General features: G+C 32.9%; 1 long non-coding RNA gene across 1 annotated transcript in view; it reads left to right on the top strand.

The window, feature by feature from the left end:
* LOC123380783 overlaps positions 1-12,847 on the top strand; it is a 42,545-nt gene extending 29,698 nt beyond the window's left edge. The window contains exons 2-3 of the long non-coding RNA XR_006586940.1: positions 6,510-6,657; positions 9,956-12,847. This is a non-coding gene — a long non-coding RNA (uncharacterized LOC123380783). The remainder of the gene's footprint in view (positions 1-6,509; positions 6,658-9,955) is intronic.
* Positions 12,848-13,379: the final 532 nt, after the last annotated feature.

Raw genomic sequence — 13,379 nt, 5'->3', positions numbered from 1 at the left:
AAATGGTAGTTGTTATTACTGCTATAAGAAAATAAATGAACGAAAGGATTATATTATTTAGGGGAAAAAGAAATAGAAAAAATACTAAAAGAACATACTGCCTATCCTTAACAATACTCAGTCACTAAATGAGCACTTACTCTGTGCCAGGTATTGTTCTCAGAACTAACATGTATCAACTTATTTAATCCTGACAACACTACTTTGAAGTAGATATTATTCTGATTCTCATTTTACAAATGATAGAACAGTCACAAAGCAGATATTTGCTCAAGTCCACAGATGATAAATACAAGAGCCAGGATTCAAAGCCAGGCTGTCTAACTCTAGTATTCAAGTTTTTCAGTACTATGGTCACATTTTGTCTCTTTTAGAATCAGTGGTGTGTTATCAGCTAGTTAACTGTGGCAGTGAATCTATATTCCTTTTCTAGCGATTATAAATTTTTAAACACTGAGTTGTTTCAGTTAAAGCAATTCTGGAAAATAGTTTTCTGCTACGTGTTGTATGTTCTTGCCAGAAGAACATTCTTAATAAATATTTTTTCTTCTTAGTGACTGATTAGAATATAGAACTTGCTTTTGGACTCCAGAATAAGACATCTTGGAGAGATGTCCTTCTTATAATTAGTTACTTAATATCAGGCTCAAGAAACTTAGCTGACTTTGATTTTTTGACATTATGGCCTATAAAGTCATCTAAACATTTTTTTTTTGATGGCAGTAAAGTGCTATCAGCTCAGAAGAGCTGTTTATTAAATTTTCAGGAATTTTGCAACCTGGTTATTATTAAAAATTAAGTTATATAAACATACAAATAAATTATAAACAAAGGTTATAAATACTCAAAACAACTACTTTACTACATTTTACTATTATTTATGTTGTTGAGGTTATTGACATCAATTTTATCTGTGTGGAAGAAACACCATAAAATAGTGTGCTGTTGCATATCTATTTAAACTCTGTATTCAGTTATGTCAGGTTGGTAGTTTGAAGTTGGTAATGGTGGGAGCATTTATTCCACGCAAATCAGTAAATGGTGCTACAAATTAGGGATCCCCTGCTCCCTCCCAGCTGGTTGTTAAATCTTTATCAGCACACCACTGCAAAGCTAACAGACTATGTAGTTCTTGCTCTCCGTGAATCCTACACCCTGATACTATCACTTGAACTGCCATTTTTGGGATTTCAGAAATACATTTAGAACATGATTTGCCAGTAGTTGGTGTTTTTAGAGATTTGCTTAATGAGGGCTTCTGTGCTATCTCAGAGATTTAGATAGATCATTAAATTGCTCATTTTATTTTCTTTCAAATCCAGAGAGATAATGTTTCCTCTTATTTGGAGAAACTAATCACCAACTTCCATTTTTGACTTTCCTAAACTTTTGCTATTCCTACTCTTTGAAATTTTACTTTTCAATTATCTCTTCATATTCATAAAAATCATTTTTAATCACTAAGCCTATTTCTTCTCACCTCAATTATATTCTGACCCATCCCTACCCCAACCTATATGCAAGAGGGCACACTGGTAAGGGGACAGCAGTAGTTAAATGTCTCTCTGGAAACAAGAGTGAAGCTTAAACTTAGCAAGAGGGCAAGTATAAGAAGGAGGTAAAAGGAAAAGACAGTATTGGCTAATGGCTAAGGGTACAAGCTGTACAGTCAAACTGTTAGTATCCAAATTCCAGATCTGCCAATTACAATTATGAGACTTTGAGCAAGTTACCTAACCTCTCTGTGTGTTAATTTCCACCTCTATAAAATGAGGATAATAACTGGATCCATTTCATGTAGTTGTGCAAAAATGAATGTAATGATTATAATAAGTGTGCAGAACATTACCTGGTAAATGATAGGCATTCTGTGAGTATTTGTGGCTATTTCTTCTTTATGTCCATAGATAAGGGTTTTCTCTCCCAAAACAGCAGAGAGGTAGGTCTGTCATTTTTTACATTCTTTTAGTCAAGACATTATTTAGTTAATAATATATAAGGTAGCTCATATATTAATCCATAGAAAAACTGAAGCTTGGGGTGTGTCCCAAACTACTATTACTCAATTTTTAATTATGCACACATACATGAGCTGTTATAGTTGGAAAATGGGCAAACATAATGGAACTGGAAAATTTATTCAATTTATCTGAATGTGCTGCATACAAATCAATTGTGCAGTGACCTACTTGGATCATTAAGGGAGCCAGCTAAATGAAGTCTTGTGCAAGCAGGTGGCTGTTTGGCCATATGCAGACAAAGCCCTTGGGATGACCTACTTGGGATCAAAACGTAAAAGGGCACAGTTGACTTGTCCTAAAGTGTATAGTGCTAATATTTTAAAATATGATTAAAGACCTGTGAATTTTTATTTAATAGTTGTTGTATAATTAAATATAAAGGATCCCAATAGAGTTGTCCCTATTTTTTAAATATTTCTCTATTATCTAGTGACTCAGATGTAATTATGGGTAAGAATAAATTGATTTGAGTTTTTGATGTAACCAAAGTTTAAAAACACACACAAAAAAAACTGTATAAAGCCAAGGACAACTTAGTGGTATTTTATGAAATACTAATGACAATGGAAATATATTGTTTACTTTTGTTCTAGTCTATCAGGAAACCCTTTGGCTGCAACTATAATCTGTTTTTATGCTCTTCTTATTTACATGTTTTCCTTAGCAGGAAAATTATGGACATTTGCTCACCAAATTTTACCAAACAAATTTCATATATTATTATCCCAATCACCTATCACCTGACCAAAACTTAAGAATAGTAGGCCAATTCATTATAATTATTGCTTTTTAATGATAATGCAAGTGTTATTATTCTGACACCAACTCTCAACATTTTGTGCTAAAGAGCAAAAATACCTTGGATAATGAAAACAACAGACAAGAAAAATGACAATCAGTTACTTGGGGCTGAATTTATAAGTACAGTCAATATGACTCATGCAGATGACCTAGGGAAGGATTATTTGTATTATTTATATGAAGTCTCCTCTTCCACCAGGCATTTAGCAGACTTAATCAGAATTAAAGAAATTATTTAATTTGTTTCACCTGTTGGGTTTTCTATTTCTTTATCACTCATCAATAGGCATTCAAATGTAGGGAGAAAAATATTTTTAAATTATGAGTTAGTTATAGGAGTATGACAAACACCCTGAGAAACCAGAGTTAGTTGCCAATTCAGTGCCATTATTAAAATTTTATTTTAAATGACTCAACGGGTTTCTGGTAAGTTAAAGCTAAGTATTTGTTTCAGAAACTCAGTCTGGTGTGTTTGTGTGTATGAACATGAGTATTCTGAGTGGTGTTTTACAGGAGCGCCATGATTTTGCCCTTGTCTTGTAAAAAAGGTTGAATATATACATACATTATTGGGGATTGCTGATTCTGTAGGAATAGAAACTATAGGAGCACATCCTCTAGGAATAGGCACATCCTACTCTTGCCCCCTTTTTACTGCCTTTGTCTTTCTCTTTTGCACCTTCCTTCCTAGTTCTCTGTCTACAGACTTTCAATTCTATGCATGTTTTGATATTGTCCTAATAAGGGAGGAATGATGTGTAAAAAGGCTTGTGAAATGTGTGCCCTCCTGACATATCAGCCTTATTTTTCTGAAGTAATGCCACCCATGCACAAGAGGGCTTTTGATGCCTCGGTTTGTGTCTTGCTGACACTAAATAGCAGACTCAGTGTCTCAGTTATAATCATATAAATAAATAAATATAATATATATTATTTAAATAAATTATATATATAATACATATATATAATAATTTATAATATATAAATTATATATAATATATTATATATAATAAATTATATATAATAAATTATATATAATAAATTATATATATATATAGTGGCAACATTCACCAAACTGTTACATGTATAAAGACAAATAATAAAATAAAACAACAAACTATACTAAAAGGGAATGGAATTCAAGGCCACAATAAATAGATTGATGCTTCTTCTCACTCTCAACCAGGAAGAATATCTATCATTGTATCATGACTAGGGATAGAATAGAAATAACTTGTATTTACTTAGGGAAAAGAGGAACAAATGGGAAAAACTTTATGAGCTAAAAGATTGGCTGGGAAGCAACATTTCACTTTCTGTCAGAAGTTTATCCACATATATTGGGGGAACTCATTTTAGCTAATGGTTCAAAAGTAATTCAGTGGAGAAAAGATATTTTTTTTAACAAATGGTACTGGAAAAATTAGAAGTTTATATCTACCCTGCCCAACAAGGGAACTTCAATCTATACTTTTCATTATATACAAAATTTAAATCAGAATGGATTATCAATTTAAATGTAAAACCTGAAAATATAATACTTCTGGAATATGGTATTAGAGAAAATCTTTGTGATCTCATGTAAGGCAAACATTTCTTCAAAAGAACAACAAAAGGACAATCTGTAAAAATGGAGTTTCATCAAAATGTAAACTTCAAAATTTCAAAGGCACTTTTGGCAAATGAAAAGAAAGCCACATACTGGGGACAAACATTTTAAATGCATATGCCTGATAAAAGACTTATATCCTATCCAGAATATATAAATAATTCTCAAAACTCAATAGTAAGAAAACCAACAAAGAAAAAAAGACACACAGATGTGAAATAAGCACTGAAAAAGATGCTCAACATCATGAATTGCTAGGGAAATGCAAATTCAAACCACAGGGAGTTACCACTACACCCCTGTGACAATGGCTAAAATTAAAAAAGACTGATTGTACTAAGTGTTACAAGTATGTGGATGCCCTGGAACTCCGATACACTGTTGATGGGAATGTGAAATGATACAATTTTGAAAAATAGTGGGGCAGAGCACTTTCTTAAAAAGTTAACCATGCATGTAACATATGATTTGGACACTCTACTCCTCCTATTTACCAAAGAGGAACAAAGGTATTTGACCATATAAAGATTTGTGACAAATGTTCAGAGCAGCATTTTTTGTAATAGCCCAAACTGAAAATAACCCAAATATTCATGAATAGGTGAAGAGATAGAAACTGTGATATATCACAACGGAGGTGAATCTCAAATTAATTTTCTGAGTGAAAGGAAACAGACAAAAAGAGTACCTACTGATTTATTTATATAACATACTTATATTATAAACAAATTTATAATAACAGAAAGCACTTAGTGGTGGCCAAGGGATGGGGCAGTGGGAAAGTGGGGAAAGGACTGGAAGGGAGGGATTTCAAAGGAGCGTGAGGAAATTATTGGGAATTATTATTATTTTTATTGTTTTGATGGTTTCATGGTATATATACATACATATGTCAAACTGTATGAAATTATATTCAAGTATGCACATTTATTGTATGCTGCTTATATATCAAAAATTATGCATTTTGATCTAGCCAAATGTTACTTTTTACATCAGAAATTTTATTTGTAGGAGATAAAAAATGATTCTTTCAGTGGACCCCAATTAAGGGCATTATATATAAATTTATTTACACTTGTAATTATAAAAACAATACTGATGATAAGATCTCAGAAAAGTTTTTTGCTATGGAGTAATTTTTATTTCAGAAAACTTTGCTATTTTCCATTAGCAAACAAGGAAATGTCAACTAGAGAGCAATTAGGGGAAACAATGATTTTGTCAGATTTATGAAATACGTTTTGGCTTGTTGCCAGCTCTGTAGTACATGATGTCAAATAGAATAAATGAAAATATAATCTAAAATTATTCTAAGCTTAAATTTGCATTCCAATTCTTAATAAATTTGTGAGCATAATGTAGACCTTTGGACATTTGGGAAGATTTATGATTAAACTTAACTTGGCAAACATAATTATAATTTGAAACAAATGGGACTGGGTCATGACCAACTGACTTAGAGTCAATGATTGAACACTGGGACCTATTATGATGATATTAATAGGAACTCAACCTGGAGAAATTAATTTTATTTCTCCTAAAGGTAACAGGCATAGGAGATACTATTACTAGAAGAGATTGAAACTCAATGGAAAAAGCTAAATGAGGGTATTTACATTTTAACTAATGAGGAAACTGTGTCCCAGTCTTATCTGCAGTCACTTTCAAGGATACCTTCTTCTCATTTGTCTCCTTGAGTGTTTCAAGATTTTTATTTTGGTAAATAAAAGAAAGAAAGAAAAACAAATTGCTGAAAGTAGAACATTTACAACTTTCTCTCAATTTGTTAAGGCAACCAAGTGCACAACCCATTATCGTGCCAGTTCTAAACCTCTGTTGAGTTAGTGGTAATAAATTATGTAGCCTAGAAAATAAGAATTCAGTGCTAAATTCTTTTCAGTAAATCTTAATATTGTTTACTCTTAAACTGAAATCACGCAATAAAAAAATTAATTATGACCAGTATGTGTCAGGTACATAGAACATGCAAGGCATTCTGCTATGTACTTTATGACATTTAAATTCAATTGTCACAAGATTTACAAGGTCTTTGTTGTTTATTTTCTTCTTTTTTATAGAAAAGGAATCTGGGAACAGAAAAACCAAGTCATTTGCTCTGGGTCACCCTGTTACTGAGTTGGAGAACTGTGATTTGAAGCCAGATCTCTGGCTTATAACCAAATGCCTTTTCCACTGCATGATTTTCCATCTCCCCTACTTATTGCAGTAAGTACTCTTTGATAGTTTGGGTCAAACAAGACATAGACAAATGAAATCTAGAAAGATATTTCTGAGTTTGGAGTAGAAAGATAAAATCACATCAAAACCCGAGGTGAGGGGCATCTGGGTGGCTTAGTCAGTTAAGTGTCCAACTTCAGCTCAGGTCATGAACTCACAGTTCATGGGTTCAAGCCCCACATCGAGCTCTGTGCTGACAGCTCAGAGCCTGGAGCATGCTTTGGATTCTCCCTCTCTCTCTGTTCCTCCCCCATTTGCATTCTCTCTCTTTCTCTTCTCTCAAAAATAAATAAATACTTAAAAATATTTTTAAAAAACCTGAGTGGAGGTAGTTATGAAATGCCAGCAGGAAACTGTGGAGGCATGATGATATAACTGAAACTTGTGTTTTCTTTCCTCTGTTCTTTTGTGAGGTAAATCCTTTCCTTTGGGCATCTACTAAAAAAAAGAAAAAGGGAACAACTTCTCTAAGATTTTTTTTCTGAACTATTATGAGGTGGTATATAACTCTTTAGTATTATTAGGTCTGGTACAATATGACAAATGATAGCATCACTACTCTTTAATAAGAAAGATGTGTGCCTTTAAAATATATACATATTCCACTCCTAGGTGTATACCCAAGATAAATGAAAACATATGTCCATGCAAAAAAATTGTACTATGCAAATGTTCATAGTAGCCAAAAAGTAGAAACAAGTAAAATGTCCCCATCAACTGATGAATGGATAAATAGAATTCATTCAGTGGAATATTATACATCAATAAGAAGGAATGAGTACTGATAGACACTACAACATGGATGGATAAATCTTGAAAACATTACGCTAAATGAAAGAAATGAGTCATAAAAGACCACATACTGTATAATTCTATTTATATGAAATGTCCTGAATAGGCAAATCTATAGAAATGGTCAGTAGACTAGTGATTGTCTAGGGTTTGAGGGCCTGGAGGAGGTAGGGAATGGGGAGTGGCTGCTAATGAATACAGGCTTTCTTTTTGGGTAGACAAAAATGATCTCAACTTAGATTGTGGTGATGGTTGGACAACACTATGAATACACTAAGAAGCATTTTATTATATACTTTAAATGGGTGAAGTGTATGTTATGTGAATTATATTTCAAGTTGTTTGATAAAGATAGTCATATAAACAAGGTATATGTAATTCACCTAGGTAAAAGTGATCTGAAAAACAAAGAAAATCCTCCAAAAATTAATAAATAAATTTAAAAAAATGAAATGAATAAGACTACCTGTATGTTGAATTGTAGCCTAGTCATACAGAGAAGAAATCTTTCAAGTATTTATAAAATTTAGTAATTTGAATGTATATTCCTAGGGCATATATCCTTAAAGACAAAAGAAAAAATATAAAAAGAAAAAAAGAGAGATGAAAACCAAGAAGTATATTCTGAACTATAATAAACAACTTGATAGTTACCAGAGGGAAGGAGGGTGTGGGGATGGGTTAAATAGGCAATGGGGATTAAGGAGAGCACTTGTGATGAGCACCAGGTATTGTATGGAAGTGTTGAATCACTATAATTGTATACCTGAAACTAATATCATACTGTATGTTAACTAACTGGAATTTAAATAAAAAGTGAAAAAAATGAAACTTGAATAAAGAACTGGGTGAATGGGTAAAGAAGATGTGGTATATATATATATATATATATATATATATATATATATATATATATATATATATGATGGAGTATTATTACTCAGCAATCAAAAAGAATGAAATCTTGCCATTTGCAACTACATGAATGGAACTGGAGGGTATTATGCTAAGTGAAATTAGTCACGCAGACAAAGACAAAAATCATATGACTTCACTCATATGAGGACTTTAAGAGACAAAACAGATGAACATAAGGGAAGGGAAACAGAAATAATATAAAAACAGGGAAGGGGACAAAACAGAAGAGATTCATAAATATGGAGAACAAACTGAGGGTTACTGGAGGGGTTGTGGGAGGAGGGAAGGGCTAAATGGGTAAGGGGCACTAAGAAATCTACTCCTGAAATCATTGTTACACTATATTCTAACTAATTTGGATGTAAGTTTAAAAAAATAAAAAAAGAAAATTAAAAAAAAAGAAAAAAAAAGAATTGGGTCTGACACTAAAATAATAATAGTAATAATAATAATAACTCCAATGGATTAAAGCAAGAATATTAAAATTCATGTGTTCAAAATGAAACAAAACTCATTGTTCACTTTTAAAGGTTGGTAAGGCACCAAACCATTATTCTAAAAACTGGAAAATAGAAGGAAATAAAACAAGCATTTATTTTTCACTTGCTATACAAACTGTTTAACCAAATAGTCAATGAACAAAAGTTCTTAATAGAAGAATTTCAGGTAATAAATGCAGAATGACAGAATCAGGAAATGATCAGCATGCAACACCTAATGAAATAAGTCATTTTGACTGCTAAAACAATTAAGAGAAAAATTCATGGGAAACTTTATCCTGGGAAGATTAGGCTGACAGCAACTGAACCCACTGATAAATTTTAAATCACAAGAAAAAAGACAACCAAGCACTATGTGTCTCCTGACATGATTTGATTGAAAATATACAGCATGACCTATGGATGTATTTGTACAAGAAAATTAAATTCACTTAGCTATCCATTACCCTTCTACAGGAAATATAGAGGATAGAGGAACATTCTAAACAACATCCCAAGGAAGCGATAAGCCAAGTCCAGAATAGGAGAAATTCTGTGAGATAAATGAACCAGTTTCTTTAACAAATAAATGGCAAGTAATAAAGAGGGTTAAAAAAAATCCTGTTACTGATTAAAAGATATTTTAAAGACTTAGCAACTTAATACAATTTGCAGATCTTGTTTAAATCCTTATTAAGAAAACTTATTGAAAGTCTATATGCCCTGTCACAGTAAGTACTTGTGAATTACAGAGGTTAACAATTTAAGGATTATTGATTGGTTGACATGTTAGGCTAGGATTCTTTTCTTCTTGAAGACATTGATCATAAAGTTATTCAAAGAAAATGAACTAATAGGAAATGTCCCCTGGTATAGGGAGATTTTGTTTCCAAAGACAGTAATAACTGTATCTCTCATTCCACATGGTCTTTTCTAAGAAGGCCTTACCACTCACCCGCCAAGAAGTGAAGTCTCTGTCTCTGCTGCTTGATTCTGGGCTGACGCTGTAACTGGTTTTTTGCAAATAGAATTTGGTAGAAGCAAAGCTGTATAACTTCCAATGCTGGACCTTAAAAGAGTGCCTGCTTCCTCCTTAGAACCCTGAACTACCATGTAAAGATATCCAGCTACCCTACTGGGGACATCATCCAAAGAGAGAGAGATGTCCATCCACCTCTAACTGTTCCAGTTATCCCAACTGAGGGCCAGATATGTTAATGAAGGCATCTTGGACATTAAAGCCTCAACTATTTTAGTGCTACAATTGAACACAGCTTCCAACTGATCCATCAGCTGAATGTAGCCAAGGGAATGATCCTGGATGATTCCACATGATAAAGAAGAACTGCTCATCTGAATGCTCTCTGAATTCTTGAACAAATATGGTGGTTGTTGCTTTAAGTCACTAATTTGCAAGCCGTTTGTTATGCAGGATAAAGCAACCTGGTGTATGCGGGATAAAACAACCACCTCTGTAAGAGTTTTGTCTTGATCTAAACCCCACAAAAATGGCACTAAGCCAATGGACATAACTTATATATTGGACCAGTAAGTGTTTTCTTCACCATCCAACTGGCTAAAAATATGTGAAGACTGAGAAAAGAACCATAATGTTGAACCCAAAGACACTCTGCAAGGACTTACTGTTGTTTGGATTTGAGTGAATAAGATGGTCTCTAACTGTCTCAAACTTAGGTCTTACACAATTGAAAGGAAGAAAGGAATGGCTATAAAATACCCTTTTCTTTTTGATGTGCAAAAATGATGGAACATCAGCCTTATTACAATTTTTTTTTCAAAAAGGAAGGATGGGGGTATTAAATAATATAGAATAGAGAAAGACTTGTAAGGACAAAAATAAATACAGTTGTACATATTTTGGGAACCATGATCATGTGTACTTTCATCTCTAGTATTCCCACTATTATCCTGATAAAATACTACACAATCCTATATTCTTAGCTGTGGTGGTGGTTGTTATCATCAACACCATTATCATCATCCATTTCAAGAAGAAGGACCTAAGTGGGAGGTAATGAACTCAAAGGGAAAAGATAAGGATATAGTGAGGAGGACAGCAAAGGAAAAAGAGAGAGGGTGGAGAAAGAAATGAAATAATAAAAACTCTTTGTCAAGATTGAGAGAAATAAGGGAAGTAAGGATCACAAAAATAATACAATGGCATATTATTTGCAAAGCAATTTACTATTTATAAAGAACATTAATTTATGTTATCTAATTTAATCTTTTTAACACTCACTAATGGTGTATTGTTATCTGCATTACACAGATGAGGAAATATGGATAGGACTGAAAGAATACAACCTCATCATTCTTTTTTTTCTATTAAAAATATTTACTGAATGCACACTTTGTGCCAGTCACTATGCTAAGTTCTGGCAATATAATTGTTAGTAAAACAAACATGCCATCTAGCCTTTTAACTTAAAGTCTAGTAGAGGAGGAAAACATTATTCAAATAATCACACAAACAGCTATAAAATTACAACAAATGAAAGGAACATGGTATTATGAAAATAGAGAATAAAAAGTTTTGATCTAGTCAGATAGTTCTGATTACAGGTTTTTACACAAATTGAACAGTTACCTTGCTTGAATCTTATTAATATATTTCATCCACATATGGTTGTACATTAAGCAATCATAATCATTTCAAACCACTCTTATGTATTTTTAAGTTAGTTTTCCAAGAAAGAATAAGGTGAAAACTTGGCTTTATTTTTATACATAGCACCGTGTACCACAACAATGCAATTGTTTATTGGATCAGAATTCTGTACTCTGTAACCTTTGGTCAAAAACTGGCTAACATGGTCACTTGAGCAGGGAGGAGGGACCCCATTCTAGACATGAGAATTTAACCATCACCTACTTGCCCAGTTTGGAAAGTATCACTCACAGCCTGTCAGCCAGAAGATGATTAAAGTCTGTGCCTCTAATCCCTAGGGTTTCTCCCTTTTTTTAGACTTCTCAGAGAAAACGTTAGCTTTATGCACTACCCACCAGATAGAAGAGAATGTGATCAGATAAGAATTGTACTCACAAACTTCGGCTCTAGAAGAAGAGTATACAATGCAACCACTGAACATCCAGGAGTACTTCTATTCTAAGGACATAAAACCATCTTCTCAAATAACTCCAAATGGTTTCAGATTGTTAAATCATTCATCCTTCTAAGAGCCCACAGCCAAGGTTGATAACAATAATCAGGAAACTAAAATACAGAGTTGAAGTGATGTACTCTGTGTCTCCCAAACTGAATAGGAACCAGACTTGTGAAGCTCCTTTTTCTCAGTATAGACACTCTACAACAGCTTCTAAATGAAATGGACTCTGTTGACCTTTTCTAAAAATATACATCTTATCCTAAGTGCTAATTAATCTATTTAATCATTGGTTTCTTTTCCCTCCACATTTAATTTGGGAATCTTAGATATCTTTTGTTGGCTTTGATCATTACCCATACTTGGAGTTTGGGCATTTTTTAATAATTCATTTTATATTATATTCATAAACATTTCACACGTGACAATATTTGGACATAAATTTTAACATTTTGGTCCATTCTGTAATAGCTTGTCTTATATTCTTCTGGTCTCTCTCTAGTAAATTTTAGATGTCTTACATTTACTGATTTCTTCTTTAATTATTTTGTGGTCAGAAAATATACTTTGTATGATTTGTTTCCTTTATTGGTGAACATACCATGTACATTTGAAAATAGCGTGTATTCTGTAGTTCTCAGGGACATCATTTAAGTCTAGGTGGTTGATAGTATCATTCATATCATTTATGTCTTTATTGAATTTTGCCTAGATCTTCTATCAAATGCTGGGGGAAAGGGTGGTGATGTCTCTAATTAGGACAATGAAATTGGCTAGGTGTCCCTTTAATTCTATCAATTTTTGCTTCATATACTTATGATTGTTATTTCTTATGCATTAAACTTTTACCATTATGAAATGTTCCTTTTTATCTCTGGTTGTGTATTGTCTTGAAGTCTTATTTTATCTGATATTAATATAAGATATCCCCACCCCCAACTTTCTTAAGCTCACTGTACAGTACACCTTGCCAATCCATTTACTTTCAACATATTTGTGTCCATATATTCAAAGTTCATTCTTGTACACAGCAAATATCTGGGCCTTTTCTGTTAGTCCTTTATGATTATCTCTAATTTGTAATTGGGGCACTTAATTAATTAACATTTATTATAACTATCAGTATGGTTAGAATATTTTTTTTAATTTTTATTTCAATTCCAGTTAGTTAAAATACAGTGTTATATTGTACAGGTGTACAATAGAGTGATTCAACACTTCCATACATCACCCAGAGCTCATCACAAGTGCACTCCTTAATCCCCATCACCTATTTTATCCATCCCCTCCATTCCCTCCCCTCTGGTAACCATCAGTTTGTTCTCTATAGAGAACAAGAGTTAAGAGTCTATTCTTGGTTTGTCTCTCACTCTCCCTCCCTCTTTTCCCCCCTTTG

The sequence above is a fragment of the Felis catus genome, chromosome D2 (assembly GCF_018350175.1).
Source record: "Felis catus isolate Fca126 chromosome D2, F.catus_Fca126_mat1.0, whole genome shotgun sequence".
Taxonomy (NCBI): domain Eukaryota; kingdom Metazoa; phylum Chordata; class Mammalia; order Carnivora; family Felidae; genus Felis; species Felis catus.
Note: the sequence above shows the minus strand (reverse complement) of the source record. Positions and strands in the feature narration are given on the sequence as shown.